Source organism: Camelus dromedarius, chromosome 36, assembly GCF_036321535.1.
Source record: "Camelus dromedarius isolate mCamDro1 chromosome 36, mCamDro1.pat, whole genome shotgun sequence".
In the NCBI taxonomy this organism is placed as follows: domain Eukaryota; kingdom Metazoa; phylum Chordata; class Mammalia; order Artiodactyla; family Camelidae; genus Camelus; species Camelus dromedarius.
In genome coordinates, this window is record NC_087471.1 from 1,034,105 (window position 1) to 1,056,472 (window position 22,368).

General features: G+C 56.6%; 1 protein-coding gene across 7 annotated transcripts in view; it reads right to left on the reverse strand.

The window, feature by feature from the left end:
• The window catches only part of SEMA4D (semaphorin 4D), a 109,510-nt gene extending 91,004 nt beyond the window's left edge, over positions 1-18,506 (reverse strand). For 2 of the 7 annotated variants that reach the window (XR_010379175.1, XM_064482427.1), the window contains exon 1: positions 18,418-18,506. The gene's annotated coding sequence lies outside the window, so the exon portion shown is untranslated. Of the gene's footprint in view, positions 1-6,772; positions 6,893-18,417 lie in introns of those variants that run through there. The other 5 variants (XM_064482425.1, XM_064482424.1, XR_010379176.1 and 2 more) reach the window with 4 other exon arrangements.
• Positions 18,507-22,368: the final 3,862 nt, after the last annotated feature.

Here is a 22,368-nt window from a genome sequence, read left to right on the forward strand (position 1 = left end):
CACCCCTGTCCCCGAGACAAGCCACAGAAGCAGGTGACGGTCCCGCTGATCTCCAGTCAGAGTTCTTCACGTCTATGAAAAACTTACAGATGAAATGCTTTCAAACAGGCTTTCCTTTCTCACAATGCTCTGAAATGAAAGAAATGCTCCAACTCAGTAACATGAGTAAAAAAGCAATTCAACCGCTATTAAAATGGGTGAAGACCAAGGGCAGGTGCTTCAGCGGAAAATGCAAACAACCAACAAGCTGAAACAGGTGATGGGGCCAGAGACCCAGGGACCACCCCCACATTCCCGATCGTGCTGGTGGGGATTAAACACAGCAGCCTGCTCGGGCAGAGGGGCAGGAGGGGCTCCTGTGAGCTCGCAGGCCCAGCACTGCCCCGGCAGACAGCCCGGCCACCCTGGTCAAAAGTACACACACATACACCCTGTGACTCAAATATCTCAGTTCTAAGGCTTCTTCCCATAAAACATACTCATGGGGGTGCACCAGGGAAAATGGCATGGAGGTGGCAGCCTGGGGGGACACCCACACTCCCACCACGGGGCGAAACACAGGGCATGTGGCCCGCAGGGGCTCGTGCACGGCTTCAGGGCACGACCCGGAGCCCGCGTGTCGATGCCACACGCTGAGTGAAAAAACGCAAGTCGCAAAACCCTCCAGGGTGTGACCACGTCTTTGGGAAGCCACCTCTACGTGAACGCGCCCTGTGCATCTGCACACACGTGCGTCTGCACACACGTGCGTGTGCCGACGGCGCAGGGAAGCTGGCGGTGAGTGGCGTGCACCCTGGGCACGGGGAGCCAGCTTCTACCTCCGCCTTCTTTCTTCATTTTCAAAACAATAAAAATGCTATTAAAATAAAGGAAAAGTTAGTCAGCATATCTGACTTCCTGTTCACACTCAAGATTCAACGGGTATTTTTTGTAGAAACACTACTTAAAAGAAAAGGTCCCACCGGCCGAGATAAAACTCACATAAAAAGATAGAAGGCCCTTTCCTGTTTCCCCTCTGAGTCAACGCAAGATTATTTCGCCGAGCAGCAAGTTTCCACCACGCTCTCATTTCTATAACTTCCCACGATGGCAGAAGGCGGCCACGGTTTCCACTTTCCTGCTGATAAAGCCGCACCGAACTGCATCCTGGGGAAGGTGAGCGCCTGCCAGTGCCTGTCCCCACCCCGCCAGGGCCACCCGCCTCCTGCCAGCCCCACAGGGCACTTCCACTGCCTTCCTGTGCATTTCGGGAGGCTGCAAAAAACGTACACCCAGAGCCTGTGGGTGTGACATTATTTGGAGAAAGGGTCTTTGCAGATGTATTTAAGACCACGGAGTTAGGATGAGATCATCTTGGGTCCCCTGGGTGGGCCCGAAATCCACCAACAAAGGTCCTTATAAGAACTACACAGAGGAGGGGGGAGGGTGTAGCGCAGTGGTGGCTACGTGCCTGTGTAGTGTGCACGACGTCCTGGGTTCAATCCCCAGTACTTCCATTACAAAACAAATAAATAAATAAACCTAGTCCCCAACGCCCACCCCCTAAAAAAAGAGAGACATGGAGAGACACAGGGAAGAAGGCCACGTGAAGACAGGGGCACAGGCTTGTGACGTGGCCACAAGCCAGGGGACACCTGGAGCCAAGAGGAGCTGCAAGAGGCAGGAAGGGTCCCACCCTGAGAATGCAGAACGTGACACACACACACGCACACACATACGTGCGCATAAATACACACGCAAGCCAAAGGAGATACTGCTCAGCCACAGAAAAGAATGACAGCCTGACGTGTGCAGCAACGAGGATGACCCTGGGGTATTATGCTCCGCGCAGTCAGACGGAAAGGCAAAGCTGGGGGAATTCGCTTACGTGCGGAACCTGAAAAGCCTTGCCAATGAACGTATACATGCAAAGCAGGAACACAGACTCACAGACACAGGAGAGACGCCAGCGGTCACCGAAAGGGAGCGGGAAGGCGGGGGGGGGGGGGGGGGCACGGTTACCAAAAGGGAGCGGGGGGGGCAAATGAGGGGCACAGGGTTAAGAAGCACAAACTACCATGTGTCAAACAGACGAGCAACAGGACACATCGCACAGCAGGGAATCACAGCCACTATCTCACAGGAGCTTCTGAGGGCGTCTAGTCTATAAAAATGCTGAGTGACTGTAATAAAAAAAAAAAAACGTGGAGCTGTCTGTCTATAACCTCAAGAGCCCCCTCCCCAGCGTGGAGGGGAACTTGGAGCTTCGGGAGCACGGCCCGGCTCACACCTGGACGGCGGGCTCACGGGCTCCGGAACTGGGAGCACAAACCTCTCTCGTCCCAGGCACCCGCTTCGTCACGGCGCCCCAGGAAGCACACGTGCACAGCGCGGTTCTGTGGGGGGCGAGCCTGTCTCCTTCAGGGCTGGTTTGCCGAGAAGGCAGAAGGCCCCCGGCCACACAGACAAAACGTGCTGGATGAAACTCCGGGAAAGTACCTTTATCACCCACTGTGGTTCCCACTCTGCCCCCCAACCCGAGTCCTGGGCTGCCCCCACCCCCCGCCGGGCCCTGCCCTCTCCCTGGGGAGCCCCATTTCTGTTCCAGCCACCGCAGCAATGTAACAAGCCAGCCTGGACTTGGGGGCCCAGGACACTCCCCCCACGTTCATGGATCTGTGGGCAGGAGTCCCGATGGGCCCAGCAGGGACACTTGTCTCTGCTCCAACGTCTGAGGCTCCAGCTGGGGTCCGACAGCCAAGGGCTTGCCATCACATGAAGGCGGCTCCTGTCACACACCAGGGCCCTGGCAGGGAGGGCGCAGAGACCGGGACTGCCCACTCCAGTCCCCGTGCTACGTGGCCTTCGGTGGGGGCCGGGGGGTTGGGCTTCCTCACAACACGGGAGGGACATCGACCGACCCCCGACTTGGCATCTCAGGGCTGCAAGATCTAAACAGTCACGAGGCCACCCTGACCCACAGGGAAGGCAGACACCGCACCTCAGCGGCAGCAACGCTGGGTTTACAGCCACGTGCTTTTCTTAACCTGCCGCAGCTTTCCTCCCCGCTCCGCTCCGGCTGCTGCCTGCCATCCCTGAGTTCCGACTCGGAGTTCCTGACTTGGAGACCTCAAGCCCGTCTTTGCTGGTCGACCCTCACCCTCGAGGTTCCCCCGTGGTGGCACGCACCCCCGTCAGCACACCCATGCACTGTCGTCCAGCTGGAAGCAACGCATCCTGCCCGCTCTCCGCCCACCGCTGCACACACAGTGCCTGGGACGCACCGGACACGTCACCCGTCACTGAAGGAGGGACAGGGCACGATGCAGTGAGACAGAACCGTGCAGCAGAGGGACCACAGCGTTACAGAGACCAGGGAGGTTTCCACCCAGCCTTACTGGGCCCACCACTGGGGCGAGGCAGAGGGCAGGAAGGAGCGGGGTGCAGCTGGCCAGACCCCAAGGGACAGGTCAGCAGCAGGGGTGGAGGAGGCCCAGGGCCCTTCCCAGAGGCTTGGAGTGGGTGGGAGACAGGGATGCCAGCGAGCGAGGTCTGAGACCTGGACTCTGGAATCCAAGCTACAGATGGAGGCAAGCTGTCTGCCCTGGGAAGGGGAGCTGTAAACAGTCGAGGACCCCGGTGTCCCACATGGAGAATAAAGGGTCAAGAATGTTCACAAGCCACATTCACAATGGTCCAAGCCGGAAACCAAGCCCACAGCACAGCAGACACATGAGCTGCGGTGCACGCCCCCGAAGGGATGCTGGGGAGCGGGGAAGAGGAGAGAGCCCCGGGCGTGTGCAGGGCCTGATGCCACACGTGGGAACTGAGTACCTCCCTGGGTGAGTGGCAGGATCCTGTGCACGCCAAGCCACACCCAGCCAGAGCACAACTGTGCTGCAGTCAGTGAGGACACGGTGCCCTCAGGGAAAAATGCAGTGCCCTGGAGGGGGGGAGCGCGGTGCCCTGGGGCGGGCGTGGTGCCCTGGGGTGGGGACCGTGGTGCCCTGGGGGAGGAGCGCCAAAAGGCCCAGGGGCTGCAGGCCAGTGGTGTTCCAGGTGCCACATGGTTGGGCTCCATTCGTGAGCAAAGCAAGGTCCTGTGTGTATCACTGTAAAGTCTGCAAACATCTCACCAGAGACAGAAGGAGGAAGCGGAAGGATGAAGCAGAAGCAGGGGCAGGCCAGCTTTACTGCTGCTGCTGCCGCTTTGCTGGTGACCGTCCCTTGAATTTCAAAACAGAAGAGAGGCCACACCAAGCTGGGGGAGGGGACCCACGGACAAGCAGTCAGTGGTGGGTGGCCATGGGAAGAGGGCAGCCAGGAGCCCGGTGGCCTCTCCCAGGTGGGACTGGACCCCAACAAGGTCTCCCCGACTCCGGCACTCGGGGCGCGCACCACTATCCACCAGCTGCTCCGGCGTCGGGCTGCTCTCCTGGAGAGAAGGCGCCCAGGACAGGAGGGCCAGCCCAGGGGCACACGCGGGTCACTCTGCCAGGCAGAAGATGGCCACGACACCACAGCTCACATTTCCTTCCACGAGACCCGTCCCCTCCAGCTCTGAGCAGGCAGGCATCGCGCTGCCAGTGTGCCAGGAGAAGCACAGCCAAGCCTGCAGGGCCTTCCCAGCAGTCCCCTCCAGCTCCCGGCTCCGGCCCCTTGGGGCTGCACCCCAGGCACTCTCGGGTTCTCAGCCGGGGATCCAACAGCCGCTGCCACGCTTAGGGAAACCACTCTGGGCAGCAGAAGCCACGCCACTGCTCCCCGAGCCCCCGGCCGGCGGCTGGGGAGGCTGGCACCTGGTGGCGTTAGTGGCAGGGGCCGTGTTTGGAGAAGTGTCTTCCGTCTGTAAGGGCTGCAACAGAAATGCCAGAAAAGGCCTGGAAACAGTCCCGGCACAAAAGCTCTGAGCAGAAGCCTGGGGCTCGGGAGAGAGCTGGCGCACACACGCCGCCACCTCTCCGAGGAAGGGGAGCGTGTGTGTTCGGGGTCTTGCTGGCTTTTGAAGCTGGCGGCGACCCCTCCTGCTCGCTGTCAGCGATGCTCTCTTCCCAGGGCAGGAAGCCCGCGCCCAGGGGCAGAGCCATCCCTGCAGGCCAGGGGGCCTGCATCTCCCCAGGGGCCCGCTCTGCAGGCCTTCGGCACTGGGCATCGATTTTCAAAACCATGTCCCCACCCTTCCCCGGTTTGCCAGAGAAAGCCAAGCCCTGCTCCCTTGGTGGTCCTGTCCGTCAAGCGGGAGGGGATGTAAACATAACGGGGGTGGCCCTGCTTCCAGGGAGGCCCGAGGGATCCCACATGCGAAACCCAAGCCGCAACCTCCGGTTTCAAAGACCCGCCAGGGCTCCCCTTCCGCGGCTTGGGGGCCCTGCTCTGACCCAGTTTCCTGGCCCCACAGGCGGCCCCCGCGTAGGCAGTCCCCCGGCCGAGGTGGGGGCCAGCTGGCCCACAGCACGGCCACTCGGCTCCAGGTGCCAACCGGCCGCGCTCAGTCCTGGGTCCAGAGACACAGGGTGAGGGCACCACGGCCAGGCGCCGACGGGAGGAATAAAACGACACCAGGCAGCCTGCACACACCGCTCAGCGCCTGAATGCTCACGCGTCCAGGCGGTCACACGTAGGGCCAGGCGACAAAGCAGGTCGAGGATTGTTTGATCTGGGGGTGCCGACAGCTTTAAACAAGATGCAGCTGAACACAGCATCACAATGCACCCCATGTGGCCTCTGAATGCTGTGCTGAGGGAAACCTGGGTTTCAGCGGTGTGTCCCTGTGAGCGCGTGCACGTGCGTGTGCGTGCATGCGGGCCCACGTGCACACGCACACTCATGCCTCACGGTACAAAACGCACACCTTGCTGGGAGACAGCCTCAGGGCTCCCCTATCAGTCAGGCTCCCCGACTGCTGTGAAGTTTTCATATTCTCCTAATATGTTTTTCAGCAGCATCAGACAAGCCTGAAACTGCTCTGAAGCTTGGCTTTTAAACGGGAAGCAATTCCACGTGCATCCCAGGGCGAAGTCCGCCAAGATGGGCTATCTCGCTGGTCATCCCCCCACCACAACCCCCGCCAGGAACCGCTGCTCTCACCCCGTCTGCGAGAGGCCAGCGGGGCTGCTCTGCATCCCTCGGCATGCTCTGCGCTCAAAAGGCCAATGCGCTGGACTCCCAGCTGCTTTGAAACAAGGCAGGTACAACGCGGCTAAGAAAAGCGTGTCCGCCTCGCAAGGCAGACGACGTGCGTCTGCGCCTGATCTGAAGTTGTGTTTTTCCATTCTCCTTTGGACTTCTCCTCCATGATTTCCACGACAAGTGACACCGCAGAAAAACGGAGACACGCAGACAAGCACCGAGGACAAGACAGACGAGACAAAAGCCCCATCGTTCGGGAGCCGAGGGGGCACCGTCCTGGGCGCTGTCCACCAACGCCCTGGGCAAACCACCGTACGCGCAGCTGTAGGAGGGGCTTGTAGCACTTGGTGTGACACGTTGGTCCCCCATCAAATTAGTCTTATTTTACACCATTATTTTTAGAGACTGGCCGGCCTGTGTCCCCTCACCTCTGACCATCTGTCAGTGGCTTTCAGCTGGCATCCGAGTTTTCTGTTTATCAGACCAGGAAACACCCTTTCTAATAAACGTTTCTTTGCATCCACGATTCTTCAGGACAGACTTCTAGACGTTGTGCTGCAATGGCTGAGGGTACAGATACCTTCAACATTCTTGAAAAGCTTCGACCAGTGGTCACCCACCCCGCTCTGGTGTGTGCGTTAGATGCAGTGTTTGGGAAACCCACCTTCCTGCAGCCGTCAGGCTTCAAGTCACGCTCCCGGGCTCACATCTTGGGCCCCAGCACCTCTTGGCTGAGTGACGCTGTGAATGAATTTCCTGCTCTGTCTGTTCTCAGTGTCCTCACCTGTAAAAGACAGCAGAACTGTCCCGATCGGATGGGGCTGTGGCCAGGACTCCCTGGGACAGGTGTGGAAGGCATTCGGTGGGACATTGCCAGTGAGGTCACCATGACACCACCATGTCACTCTTTCCCATAACGGACTCCCCGACTCCATCCCAGCCTTTCCGATGCACATAGATCAGAGGTGCCAGTCGCCCCTAAGCACAGCCCTGATCGCACTCGTTACCGCGCAAACACTTGCACAATTAGGCAGAATGAAGAAAGCCAGACTTGAAGGCTGCACACTGTATGATTCCACTTGTACGATGTCCTGGAAAAATCTGTACGGACAGAAAACAGATCCGTGGGTGCCGAGGGTGGGGTGGGTGGGGGAAGGACCTGACTCTAGACGGACAGGAGGAAATGTGCTGAGTTCTGGAAACCTTCCACATCTTGATCTGCTGGTGGTTACACGGCTGTTTCCAAACTCGAAGAACAGGACATTAAACAGGGCGAATTTTGCTGAACACAAACCCTGCCTCAGTAAATCTCATTTAAAAATAAACAACAACCCAGCAGAGAAGGAAGTCCAAGCCGGGGGGCCAGGCGTCCCAGGCCTTGTCACCTGGCCAGCTGCCTTCCTTCCCGTTTCTCGCTCACTCCCAGGTCTGGCATTTACTGAACACCCTCCACACCTACAGGCCCAACCACGGCCCACACCAAACCCAAAGCCCCCTCCGAGGCCGGTGTTCCCCAGACACACCCCGCGTTCCGACTCGAGGCCGCGCACTCTCCTCCGCCTGCCCGGACCACCAGTGAGTGAAGATTGTCCCTCCTTCCTCTGCCTCAAAGGCTCTCAGCTCTGGCTGCCCGAGAACCACCTGAGCAACTGTCAGAGTCACGGATCCACACCCTCCCTCCCATGCCAAGAGATCCCGACGTAACGAGGCGGGTGGGGGGACAGACACTGGGGTTTGGTTTTGCTTCATTTTTTTTTAAAGAACCCTAGGCTCAGAAATGAAAGAGGGGACACCACCCAAGTCCAGAGACGTTAAAGGATAATCAAGGGATATTACACTCGACTCGACGCCAACGACTGACGGCTCAGATGAAACGGGCAGATTCCTTGAGACACGCAAATCACCGGGACTGACGCAGGAAGAAACAGAAAGTCTTGGTAATCCCATGTCAATAAACTGAATTCATAAAGAAAAGCTCCGCCAGAAAGTAAATCCAAGATCACTTCACCAATAAACGCCGTCCAGTGTTTCAGGCAGAAACAGTATCAATCCCACTCAGATGCTTAAAATAACAACAAATCAAGAGGGAACACTTCCCAAGTCATGTGTGGGGCCCGCGTTACCTGGATACAAACACCAGGCAGACGTATTACCAGGGTCCACTCTCTCACGACACAGTTACAAATATCCTTAACGAAATCGTAGCAGACTGAATTCAGCAATACACACAAAAAAGGAACACATCATGAGCACTGGGGGTTGTGCCAGGAATGCAAGGCAAATTCACATTCAAAAATTAATCAAAAAAGGAGAAAAACCATATGATCATCTCAACAGACACAGAAAACGCGTAAGACAAAATTCAACATCCATTCATGATAAAAAAAAAAAAAAACCCAAAAAACTCTGCAAACTTGAAAACTTCCTCAACTTCAAAAAAAGGCGTCTCCGTCAAAGGGTCCCCTAACATCATATTTAACGAAAAGACATTGCGTTCTTTTTGCTAAGACTGGGAACAGGTGAGGATGTCCACTGCCACCTCTTCTGTTAAACGCTGCCCTCAACACCCTAGACAATGGAACAAAAGGAAAAAAGAAAGAAAAGGCATTTGAATTGGAAAGACAGGAGTAAAATGGTCCCTTGTTGTAACTGTCAGTATTATCTTTGTGCAAAATCTTAAATGACTATAAAGAAGCTACTCAAACAAATAAGTCAATTTAGAAAGGGCACAGGATAAACAAACAATACAAAAAAAATCAATTGTACTTCCAAACAGCAGCAATAAACAATTGGAAAATAAAACCTTTAAGAATCCATTTATAACATTCAAAACTACAAAACACATAATAAACACGATACAACGCGTGTGAGACCTACACCGACGGCCACAAAGCCCTGCCGGGAGGAATGCAGGAGGGCGAACACAGATGGATGGACAGTCCTCGACCACAGGCTGAGACTCAGCATCGCGACAGCGTCAGCACTCCCCACGCTGACCCGAGGAGTGAATGCAATCGCAGGCAAGGCCCAAGCGGGCTTTTCCGCAGAACCTGGCAAGTGGATTTTAAATTTATACAGAAATGCAAAGGATCCAGACTAGACAATACAAGTTTGAAAATGAAGCACGCTTGTCAAGCTCACAACCAGACTTCAGGAATCACGATAAAGCAAGAGTCACGAGGACAGCGTGGTTTTAGGGTGGATGGTGAACAAGCCATAACGGACCAGAACTGAGTCCCGAGGCAAAGCCGCACAGAGAGTCTCAATTCCTTTTCAGACAGGATGCCAATAATTCAATGGAGGAAGATCCTTCCTTTGACAGCTGATTCTGGAACAACTGGATATCCACACTCCAAACAATGTACCTCAATTGTTAGCTTTCTTCCAGTTACAAAGTAACTTGAAATGCGTAAGAGACATAAAAGCTTAAAATCATAATGTTTCCCAAAGTAAACATAGAAGAAAAATCTTTATAACTATGAGCTAGGCAAAGATTTCTCACACAGGACACAAAAAGCACAATCTACTAAAAACAATACAACTGGACTTAACACTAAAAATGTCTGCCCTTTGAGAGACACCACTCATAAAACAAAAAGGTGAGCTGCAGACCAAGAGAAAACATTTGTAATACAAATATCTGACCAAGAACTTGAATCCAGAACACGTAAAGAGCTCTCAGAACTCAGATACGAGGCAAACAGCCCAATCCAAAAGTCGGCAGAGGATGCAAATAAAAACTTAAAAGAATACATACAAACGCAGAAGACACTCAGCCGGAGCATCTATGTCCCGGCAAGACAACACCCAGCAGCTAAAATTAAAAAGACTGATGACAGCAAGTGTTGGCAGGGATGTGAAATAACTGGGCTCCCACGTTAGCAGCAGGGATGTAACACGATACAGCCGCTTTGGAAAACAGTTTACCAGTTTCTTATAAAGTTAAAGATACACTTACCACACAACCCCACAATTCCAAGTAGTTACGAGAGAAATGGAAACGTGTCCACGCTCAGATTTGCATACACATGAACGGAGCCTTTTTATAGTGGTAAATACACAGAGCATAACATTTACCATCTTAACCATTTCAAAGGGTCCAATTCAGTGACACCGAGCACGTCTGTGATGTCGGGCAGTCATCACCAACTCTCTAGCGTCAGAACTTCGTCAACGCCCCAGAAGGAAACCCCACGTACATTAAGCACTCTCCCTTCCCTCAGCCCTGGCAACCTCTAATCTGCTTTGTCTCTGGGGTTGCCTGTTCTGGACATTTCACATAAATGGAGTCGCACAATATGTGCACTTCACTGTCCACCTGCACTTAGCAGGATGTTTCCAAGGGCCATCCAGGCTGCAGTGCGGGTCAGTATTCACTCCTTTTTTGGCTAAGTTATATTCCGTCGTCTGGAGGGACCCCGGCTGTTTACTCACTCATCCACTGATGGGCTTTTGGGCTGCTTCCCAAATTGTGAGCAGTGCTGCTAGGGACGGCCGTGGATCAGCTTTTGTTTGATTATCTGCTTTCAATTCTCTTGGGTGTCTATCTATCCAGAGTGAATTGCCAGGTCGTATGACAACTCCCTACTTAACTTTATGAAGAATCTCTAAACTGTTTTCCAAAGCCGCTGCCCCATTTCACACTCCAGAGCAACATACGAAAGCTGCAGTTTTTCCACATGCTCACCAACATTTTCCATTTTTTTTGACAGAAGCCGGTCTGGCGGGCGGGAAGTGGCAGCTCAGTGTGGTTGGGATGCGCGCTCCCCTGGTGACTAACGGTGCTGAGCGCCCTTCCACGTGCTTATTTGTCATCCGTCTACCAGGTACGTGCACTCACGCTCTACCTGGTTGTTCTTCCTCCTGGGCTGAGTTGCAGCTCACAGCACTTTTCTTCCCAATAACCTCGAACAGGAAGTAATTTGAACACCCGCCAACAGGTGAATGGGTCAACAAACCACAGCACAGCCCCTCGACGAAACAGGACTCAGCAATAAGCAATGTGAAGTACTGACACACGACGCCACCCGGGAGTCTCGGGAACACTGTGCCAAGGGGAACAAGCCGGACGCAGAGTCCACAACGCGTGCCTCCGCCCTGGACTCTGAAGACACAGACCTCATCTACAACCATCGACTCTCGGCAGATCACTGGTGGCCGGGGTGGAGGGCTGAGAGCATCGCCCCTGGACACCCTCGGCCGTGCTCAGAGGCTCTGCTGTCGCAAGCTTCCATGGCGGGGGGAGGGGACAGCTCAAGTGGCAGAGCGCACACTTAGCACACACGAGGTCCTGGGTTCAATCCCCAGCACGCCCTCTAAAAGTAAATAAAAATAAAACCTAATCACCTCCCCCCTCCAAAAATATTAAAAAAAAAAAAAAGGTAAGCTTCCATAACCACTCTGATGTCCCAGCCCCTCTCCCTTGTCTGGGGACCACAGGGCCAAGCAGAGGGGGTGCACTTTACAGGCCAATGGAAGCTTTTGGGGGAACAGCTGGCCTCCCGTCTGCCCCCACCCCTTGCCCCGACTAAGGACTCCAGCAAGTGCCACCCCCAATGTCTTCATCACTCCCTTGTACTCCATCCTTCCCTGCAGACAGAAGCCTGACGTGCGAGCCTTCTCTCAGCCTCTCATGCCCACCAGCCCCTCCCCCATTTAGCCCCCTCTTCACAGCAGAATTCTCAAAATAGTGGCCACTCTTGCTGTGCTGAGCTCCCCCTCTCCCCCCTCGCAAACTCCAGGCCCACCACACCCCCAGCACCTCCCATCGGGACACCAGTGACCCCCGTGTTGCCAAGGTTAATGTCCAAGGTCAGCTCCCAGTCCTCACCTCACTGGACCCCGCGGCCAGGCAGCCCTTCCCCCCCACGCACGTCCTGCCCATGGCCCAGCTGCCCCAGGCACCCCTGGCTTTCTCCGGCCCTGATGGACCTCATTCTTGGTCCCTTGACCTTGGACCTCTCCTCTCTTCCATCCATCCGGCTCCCCCGACATCTCGTGCTGACTCACAGCTTTAAAAATACCACCTGTGTGCCAGCAGCAGCCAGGCCGCTCCCCCAAGCCCCAGCCCCGCTCGCCTGGCCGGCCCCTCGCCACCTCCACCGGGACAGCAGTGGAGCTCACGGTGCTGCCTGGAGAGCCAGCCGTCCTCCCGAATGCCCCACAGCCACTCTGCCCGCCGGCAGCCATCGGGGGGTGCTGCCGACTCCCTCCCTTGGGTTGCCTGTGCCAAGGGTCTCGGGGTCACCCCGGACTCCTCCACTGCTCCAACCATCCCATCAGCTCCATCGTCACAACCCACCCAGAACCCAGCCGGAGCCCACCACCTGCGTGAGGCCACTCCCCCCTCTCACCACACCCAGCCTCCGGCCCAGCTAAAGTGTGCCTGGACGTCCCCCTGGGGCACCTCCTCCATCAGCCCACCAGCCACCTGATTTCAAACCTCAAACACCCCCAAACCATTGGCTCCCTTGAGCACCTGGACCCACACTTTCTTTCTCCACAGCATTATGGCCCTGACACATGACCTATTCTGATTTACTTCCTCTCCTCGGCCTTCCATCACCTGCTGCTTGACTGTAAGTGCCAAGTTGGCAGGACCTTCTGTCTCTCGGTTTCTTGCTGTAAGTGGAGCTCAAGAAACACTTGCTAGGGGGAAGCAGTGAGACTCCAAACAGCGGACAAATTGCAAGTTGAAAGGGGCCTTAAAGGTATCCAACTCCTGTGAGAGGAATGTCTTTGACCACCCAGCAGTAATGTTCTCTTAATTAAGAAATATCCCCCTGCCCCGCTCAAAAATTGTATAGGACCGACACAACCAGATTTTGTAATGTATGGACTGAATTCAATAAACCAACTGTAAGAAGACATTCTGGAGACAACGGGGGAAAACCAAACACTTTAAGAAATAATGCTAAGTAATTATTACTACTTTTCTTAGGAGCAATAATGGATCTGCTGCCACGTTAAGTCTAAGTCTTTACGTAGGAGGATCAGCGCTGAAATTTACAGGTGAAATAACATGCGGTCTGGGATTGGCTTAAATGCTCCAAAAACCAAGAGGAACAGGTGAAAAAAGAATGGCGAAATGCTGACAGTAGTTGGAGCTGGGTGATGGGTACGGGGAGGGGGCGGGTAATTTTTACCACTTTCTTGACTTGTGCATGTGTTTGAAATTTTCCATAATTAAATTTTTTTAAAGGGTATCCAATTCCTTCACCTCAAGAAAGATGACCGATCTGGGGGAGGGGTCAGCTCGGTGGTAGAGCACGCGTTTAGCACGCATGAGGTCCTGGGTTCAATCCCCAGCACCTCCGTTAAAAAAACATATACGTAAGTAAATACATAAATCTGATTACCCCCCCCACCAAAGAAATGATGGGATGATGGGACCTGGCCGACAAAGGACACGGGCCTGCTGTGTTCCCGAGGTGCCTGGACGGCACAGCTGTACTCGGGCCTCTGGGTTCTGTGCCTGGGGTGCACGGAACGTGTCTGATCTGAATGGAAAACCGGCCAAGTGCTCACGGCGCGTTCTGCTGGCAGGCGGCTCACGGGCAGGCAGAGAAGACCCCAGGCCCAGAGAAGAGCCACCTGGCTGCTGGCCTGGCCGTGCCCTCCCACAGCCACGGAGAACTCCAGTCAGCAAGAGCTACAAGCAAAACTCCCGGAGCGGGGTCCAGCTGAGGTCTTGGTTCAGGGCAGGCCGCGGGGTGGGGCGGGGGACAGAGCATCCTTGCAAACAAAATCAAAACACGCACCAGAGCCAAAAACACCCAAGTGCTAGATCAAAGAAGGTTATATTCTCGTGCTCAGGCAACTCGAATTTCTTGCAACAGGACAGAAAAACAGAAAACAAAAAACAAAACCCTAGGATTCCAGGCAACATGCGCCTTCTCACTTCGTGGACTTAGCACTTTTATGTCTGTTCGCTGGTGAAGATTAAAGCCACGTAGCACACCTTCTACTAAATGAGGAAGCATCACTGCTGAGAACCAGCGGCAGCCCACCCTGGCCGGTCGTCCAGCCAGCAGGGGAACCGCCCCGAGGGCCCTGGACCGCCTCTGCTTTGCTTTCTGGGCCAGGTTCCACAGGAGGGGATGTGCTTCTCCACTGAGACCAGGGCCGTGGTGGGTCTGAGCTGAGCACCTTCCCCACCCACCGCCCCCGCTCGGGCCCAGGCCCAGGACGGTGCCTCCGCGTCCCGCCCCCTCGACGGGGGCGCTGTCGCTGCTTCCTTTCCAGGGTTTGGGTCTTGTTTCCTCCGTTGCCGAGGTCAGCATATCAATGGCTCTTTATCACGGCCCCCAGGGCACGAGTTCAGAGCATCAGTGACCATCGATTCACCGAGTGCCTCATTTAAGCCACGTGGTCTGTTATTCCGCTGGGTGGGAACTTGAATTTCTACAAATAGAGTCCATTTAGAATCGATTTAAATTTAGACTTGGAAATTTAATATTTAAAATAGGATATTCTATTCCCTAATGGGGACCCCTTCCGAAAAATTATTTTGATAATTGCAAAAACAATCCCATTGTAAAGGAAACAAGCCACACAGAAGTACATGCTGGGGTGGGGAAGGTACAGGTTCCGCTTCCTCCTCCCTCCCCCAGCACACAAGCCCACACCCCCTCCCACACACACCGTCCCTCCCACCCCTGTCGCTAACTGGACAGTCACTTCTGCGCGGATCTGTGTCCCAAGCCTGGAGCAGTGCCTACTCCACTCATCCACGGTGGGCACCCCATAATCATCTGCTCAATAAACACCGGGGGTCCTTCCAGGTGCTTCCACACCTCACCACTACACCTGCAGCAAATGGGCTAATCCCACACATTCCACACGAAGGAGCAGTGTTTTCAGTGAGTATAGGGGCACTTCTTTTAAAGGCTCAACTATTTCATGAAGTGAAAGATCCTATAGCATGTTTTTGGGGGGAAATGCAATTCTTAGATTATTAACTTTTCATGATAAAGAATTTCAAAAATACACAGAAGTAGACAGAACAGAATAACGGACCCTCTGGTACCCTCACCCGGAGCCAGCAACCCCCCATCCACAGACAATCCTGTCCGCTCCACACCCCAACCACCTCCCGCCCGTGCTAATCTGAAACGGATCTCAAATGCTGTATCATTTCCTCTGCAAACACCCCAGTGCCTATCGCTAGAAGGTAAAGGTGGTTTTAACAGAAGCACAATGTTGTTATTACAGGATATAACTACTCTCTAAATTCATCATCCACTCAACAAATGTCCAAGTGTCTCACAAACACCTTAATTTTTGAAAGGAGTGATTCTCGGGCCAAACGCTGATTGACTGCATTTTGTTCAGAGCCTGCAATCTTGGGGTGCTACTCAAAAGCGATCGGGGGACGGCATGCAGTCTTCGCTTTCATGGACAGCATCTGAGGTTTTAGACCCAGTAAGGGACTCCGTCCCACTGGAGGATCACATCTGGGGCTGCTGTCACGCCAGGCCCACGTACAGCAGAGCCAGGCGCACATCCGTGCACTCAGGAAGGGTCAGGGAGCTGGACGGGGAGCCACTCCAAGGAACTGGGATGAGCCAGTCTGCTTATCTCAAAGATCACCTTAACAGGCGTGCTGTAAAGGACCGCCACCCCAGCTCCAGGCGGGGCCCACGCGCACGCTGTCTCCATTTGGCCGAGTCAGAAGATACTTTCTACTGATAAGTCTGCACTTCCCCACATCTCCTCTCGACAGCAGGCAGGCCGACAGGGCCTGCCTGACAGGCCTCACTCTCGGGGGACACCCCAAGACGCCCCCAGACGGCCACGGGGCCCAGGGGTGCAGGCAGAGCTGCACCTGCTGAGCCCCGGGCACTCCCAGGACCGAGGGTGAGGACCTCCCACCTCTGCCACTTCTCCTTCTTGGCCACCTTCCTTCCATCTCGCCTCTGGGATGGAGAAATGTCTGGAAAGAAATCACTGCCCCCCGCCAGAAACTAGACAGACATCTTTCTCCCAGCAGCTCCCTCAGCTGCCAAACGGATGGCAGATTCATTTGTACATTTTCACATGGCCAGCTCCACCCCACCCTGCAGGCCTGGATGGTTAACTGGTCACTGCTGTCACTCCAGACAGAGCCTGGGGGCAGGGGATGGGGGGGCGCAGGGGCACTGGGAGCCACTTCCTACCACATCTCCTTCCCAGAAGTTTTAACTGAACAAATTCATAGCATGAAGAGGAAAATCGCTGTTAATTATGGAACAATCAGGAAGCCAATTCAGTCCTAACCCAGGGACACTGGGGACGCATGGTGGTTGGGGGCGGGGGGGGGACGTGGGTCCCAACTGCCAACCCAGGAGCTCTGGTCCCAGGCTCACCACACAAGACACGGGGTCCGGTGGAGGCTTCTGGCCACCCTCCCGGCCCCACCCATCCCTCCCCCACCAGCAGAAAAGGAACCCAGAGGGAAGGGTGGGAGGCCAGGGCCTGTCCATGCTCAGTGTGGAAGAGGCAGGCTCCGTCTACAAGCACAGAGGATGGATGAGAAAACCATTGATCTTTGCAATGCATTATTGATTTTGCTATGTGCTGGCACCAGCGGATGGTCCTCCCCCCTCACTCAGAGCCAGACATCAGCGTGCACTCCCGAGCCTGGCCTAGACATCCCTGACTGGTGTGGGGAAAGCGGATGAGATGAAATCCGCCTTGTATAACCCACACGGAACAGATCGCAAGTAAATGATGTCATTAAGGTCAGCTCCCAGCCCCCCAGACCCACTGGGCGGCTGTGCAGGATGGGCCTGCACCCCACTCCTCAGCCCGGGTGGGTGTGCCACCTGCCAGGACCCTGAGGAAGGCTGCCTGAGCCCCGCCCCTCCCCACCCTCGTTACCAGTGGAGGGGTTCTCTGCAAGCCTGCACTTTCCAGCAACTACAGGGAGCCGGTTCCACTCCCATGGCAGCTCGTGGTCCTGGAACACAGTGCACGAGTGGACCCGGGCAGAGCTGCATCTCGTGCCAGCAATTCGGTTTTATTTCTTTATTTGGTTTACCTGCTGGTTGCACTACAAACGTTGTTTTTTTAAACTTCTGAAGATCTGGCCTCTTCGGGCCACAGAATGGCCCCAGTGTGTCCCTCACCGTCCCCTCATTTCTCCTGCGGGTTTTACTCCTGGTAAGACCCGGTACCCAGAGTACTCAGAGCAGGCCTGCTTTATTCTTGCAGACGATGTGCACAGACACCAGTGGCTCAAGGGACAATCGGGGCATTATCCCTGCCAGAATCCCGGGCCCAGAGCTGGCCGAGGCAGTCTGTTTCTGGGACACAGTAAGCATTCCCAAAGAACAGCGCCCAGGCGGCCAGAAGGCAGGCCCCAGGCCTGGGGCAGATATAAGATGACAGGCCACGGATGTCACTTCACCTCTTGAAAAGGAAACTTCCGCTCCGTTGTGCCTGGTGGACTTGAACAGACTCACAAGGAGGGGGTGCCCGGGGGGAGGGCAGCCCCTTGGCCACAGTCCCCAGGTCCTGGATGTGCTTAACACAAGGGGAGGTTTCCAAGTCAGAACCAGAACAACTTCACATGGCTGACGCCCCAGAGAGCAGGGCCCAGCTACGGACAACAGGCCGCATTGTCGGTGAACTGCCCGCCTATACGGACCCCCACGCACCCAACCTCCCAACACGAAATCAAATAAACGAAGAGGACCACCGCGACCCAAGTCCCCTCTCCACGCTGGCACTGGCGACACCGCAGCGGATTCGGCCTCCTGCAGCTCGCCAGGCGGCTGCAACAGGTGCAGCCCCGAGCTCAGGCTGCTAACGCTCCGTGTCTGCTCTGGAACCCCGCAGCCAGAGCCCTAGAGGAAGCCGAGGCCTGCAGCGCTCACCGCCGGCCCGACCTGCCCCACCTGTCTGAGCGCGCGGCTCCGGGTCCAGCCCCCGGGGGCCGCGGCCTCCGCGACAGAAACAGAAGCCGTGGCGCCGGCGCGGGGCCTGAGTGGCCGGAGTGGGGCGGGGGCCGGGCGTGCAGGAGCCGCGGGCCTGGCCGAACGCGCCGCCCCCGCTCCCGGGACACGCGCCCGGGGCCCCCGGCGCCGCCGCGCCACCTGCGCGCCGGGGCCGGGAGGGCGCCGCGGAGGGGAGGGGGCCAGGGAGGGGCTCCGCGAGGGGTCCGGGGAGGAGCCAGGGAGCTCCGGGAAGGGGACTCCCGGAGGGGCCGGGGGTCCCGGCAGGGGTCGGGGCGCCGGGCGGGGGCTCCGGAGCCGGGGCCGGGGAGGGCGCCGCCGACCCCGCGCACCTGCCCGGCCCGCTTCCCCACCTCCTCCCGCCGGCTCTTACCTGGTGCGGTGCGTCCCGGCGGCGCGGCCCCAGCGGCGCCCGGCCAGGCGAGCGCGGGGGCAGGAATGGCGGCGGCGGCGGCGGCGGCGGAGGCCCGGCTCGGAGGGGCGGCGCGGCCCGGCGGCGCGGGGATGCTGCGGAGCGCGAGGGCGCGGAGGCCGGCGCGGGAGGGAGGGCGCGGGGCGGCGCGCAGGCCCCTCCCCCGCTCCCCTCCTCCCCTTCCCGCCTCCTCCCTCCGCCCTCGGCCTCTCCCCGCCCTCCGCCTACTCCGTGCCCGGCTCCCCGCCCTCCTCTCTCCCCCACCCTCTCCGCCCCGCCCCTTGGCCCTCCCCTTTCTTCACCTTCCTCCACTCCTGCCCTCCCCCCCCCGCCCCTGCCGCCTCCCACCGCACCTCCCTCCCACCTCCGCAGTTCCCCTCCGTGCTCCTCTTTCCCCACCTCCCGCCTTCCTCTCCTGCCCGCCGCGCCCCCAGAGGCCACACCCCGCCTTGGCCAGGCCTCTGCTGGGATCAACGCCGGGTCTGATGAAGTGCCCAGCGACCTCCTTCTCACCACCTGCTAGTGGGGCAGCGTGCCCCTTCTGGGAGCCTGACCTGACCTCACCCTTTCCAGGCCCCTTGAAGTCTCCAAGGTTTCCGAACCCCCAGGCCCTGGTGCAGCTCTGGTGGCCACGTGACCTGCACAAACGTGTGGACGAACATGTGGGCTCCCCGCACACTTGCTTCTCTGCTTCTGAGCAAATCTGACTTGGATGAGAACGTTCCAAAACAAGACCCCCACCATTGTCTTCTCAGGGTGAGGGCGCCAGGTGCCTTCTGCTGCCCTCACAGCAACTGTCTGCTAAGTGTTCGCCATTTCTACACCCCAGGTGACACGCGTTTATACTAACCCACAGGTCTGAGGACCTGGGTGCCCTCAGAAGCCTGCTCTAAACCCTTTGCCGTAGAGGAAGAAGTGACAAGCCAGGGAGGGTGGCTGGCCTGGACGCTGTCTGGAGAAACAGGCACAGTTCCCGATGAGCCAGCCAGGATTTCCCCACTTGTCAGAGTCAGGGTGCTCCCCCACCAGGCCTGGCCGTAGATCCCCAGGCTGCAGGTGCCCTCCCAGGGCATCTGAGGCCATTTTCCTGAATCCCACAAGCTGCTGTGAGCCAGAGTTAGAGTTTAAAAGCAAAGCTGTTCTTCAATGACCAACAATGGGCCCAAGAGCCTCTCTTCCCTTCCGAGGCCTCCTTCCTTTCCGTGCTGGACCTCCTAGAGCCAGACCTTAGGGCCAGTGAAACTGAGATGGCAAAGTTAGTGCAGAGGGTGCGGGTAGGGGTGGGCGGGAGCTCATGCGCTCTGCCTCTGTGGGAGGGGATCCTGACTGGGAGTCTGGAATCCAATAGACTCCGGGCTGAGTCTTGGCTCTGATGCTTCCAGGGTGCAGTGGGGAGCACTGTCCTGCCTTTCCCAGGTGAGGTTACCTCCACGGGTTGCTGAGCATCCAAGAGAGGATCCTGGGTACACCCAGCAGCACCATGTGCCCTGCGTTCACTGTTGACTACTGTTACAGGGAAGGTAGGGGGAGATTACCTTTCCGAGCTCTCTTCCAGGGGGAGAAGTCAGTGAATCTGCATTTCCCATCCCATTTGGATTAACAATCGATGGGAGGAGATCAGGGCAGGGCTGTTTCAACAGCACCCCAGGCCCTGAGAAGGGACCATTCTTAGCATCCAGAAGAGCAAGAATTGCAGTTAGGGGGACTCTCCTGCGTTCCTCCCCAGCCGGGCACATCTAGAACACGGTGCCCTTGCTTGGGGTCTAAGGACAGCCACCAGCAGGCCGTGGGAGGGTGGTTGACACATGGGGCGCCTTCAGCCTGGAAGATCAATGTGTAGAGGACAAGACGGCGGAATCCAAATATTTGCAAAACTGTCCGGCAAGAAGGATTACCCTGTGGGGTTATGAAGGGCAGAACGAGGACAGATGGGTGGAAATTAGATTAAAGAGGAGATTTCCTCCCACTTGTGAGCGCTTTCTGGCAGGCCTGCCTGCCGGCGGAGCCGGCCCCCGCCGGACGAGCATGTCTGACAGCGCCAGCGTCTAGACAGGTTCTGGGGCCACGGCGGGACCTGCTGGAGGGGGCCTGCCGCAGGGGTGACCCCTGAAACGTCCCCCAGCTGTTAGACATCGCCACGCCGTCTTTAGTGAGGTACCGGGCAGTGCACCGCACGCAGGGCAGAGCGAAGGGCATCCGGGCAAAGCGGAGACCCACTTAGCACCCCGACCTGGGGCTGGGGCTTTCGGCTTCAGCACCTTCGACAATCAGTCGTAACCCTCCCTTCACCCGCTTCCTCGTTTGTGTAAAGGAACTAGGGGACGATCAATGAAATGACAGCACTTTCCCAACACCCAGCACCCATCACTCATCCAGGCCACACAAAGTGACCTGGTTTGTCTTTTTCTTCTTCTTGTCAATGTTTTACATGCTATTATGGGACATTTTAAACCTGTACGTCAGAAGAACCAAAGGAACCCCCCTGCACAGGGGTTAATGGTAATCTTTTTTTCCTTTATGGTATGTAATTTTTTTTTATTATTTTATTTTATTTTATTTTCCTTAACACTTTTGCTGTGGTATGGTCCCTGTGCGGCAAACTACAGACATTTCAGATGTACAATTTAATGGATTTTGATAGATGCAGACACCCATGAAACCACCACCACAATCAAAGCAGCTAACATTTCCACCCCCCCAAAAAGTGCAGTTTTCAAATTCCCGATTTATCCCTTCCCACGGGGGTGGTGATCTGTGTCACCCCTGACCCTCTCCCCACCCCATCCCGACACTAAACTGAAACACATCAAACACAATCATCTCCACCCATTTGTCTGCTGGCTTCCCCAGAAATGCCAAATGTTCGGATACGCGGGTCCCATTTTGTGAAGTCTCTCTACATCCTTTCTCCACCCGTCAGCGCGTTGCTGCCTGTCCATGTTGCTGAGCTGGGTGACTGCCTTGACGATATTTCAGTCCCACGGGAGGAGAAACTCAGCGTGGCAGCTTAGACGTGCGGCTGCGCTGGGGCTGCACCGTGGCCCAAGCAGACGTGAGGAGACACGCCCGTTTCTCTGCCTCTGCTGCCCCGTGTGCAGCGGAACTGGTGTGTGGTTGGCGGGGAGCAGTTTTAAAGACCATCCACACTGGGAGGGTTTGAGCAAGGGAGGAAATGGCTTCTAGAAGAGCTGGTGTCTGTGCTGTTCACCTGCAGCCAAGGGTGCAGCCCCGGGGCCCCAGCCGGCACACGAGGGCTTAGCACGTGGGCTGGCAAAGTGAAGGGCAGTGGTCCCCAGAGAAGGGGGCCCTGGGGGCTGAGGTGACGTCTGGGGAGCTTCTGTCCGCTTGCTTCCAGGTCCAGGGAAATGTCTTTTGAATGTGACCTGAAGCGCCCCTGGGATGCAGGGGACCGCCCTGAGTGCTGCCGTGGCTGCGATGGCATGACTGTCGCCCCACCCCTCACTTTCCTTCCCCCACCCCAGAGAAGGCCCACTTCCTGGCAGCCTCTTTAAGATGAGAGGTCCTCGTGGGCCTCCACCAGGCATCTCCTTGTCAGAGCACCCTCTTCCATTGGGGAGGGAAGTGTCATGTGCCACTGACATCCTGGGACCCCCACAGGCCGTGGAGGGCTCTTTCCTTGAAAGCGGCATATAAATGAAGGCCTCGCCAGCCAACCTCATTGTTCTGTGTGCCCTGCGCAGCATGTTAGCTGTCAGACCACTAAGTACTGACTCGCTCTGGTTAAGGGCTGTAATCTAGCGCTCGCACACTCTCTTTCCCAGCGCTTTCCACGTTGCTACACGAACAGCGAGGTTTATCAAGGCTTCCTTTGTCCTGTGCCCGGAGTGTAAATATTCCTGGGAGCGGGGCTGGTGAATGCAGCCGAGCACTACCCCCATTGGATCCAGTGAG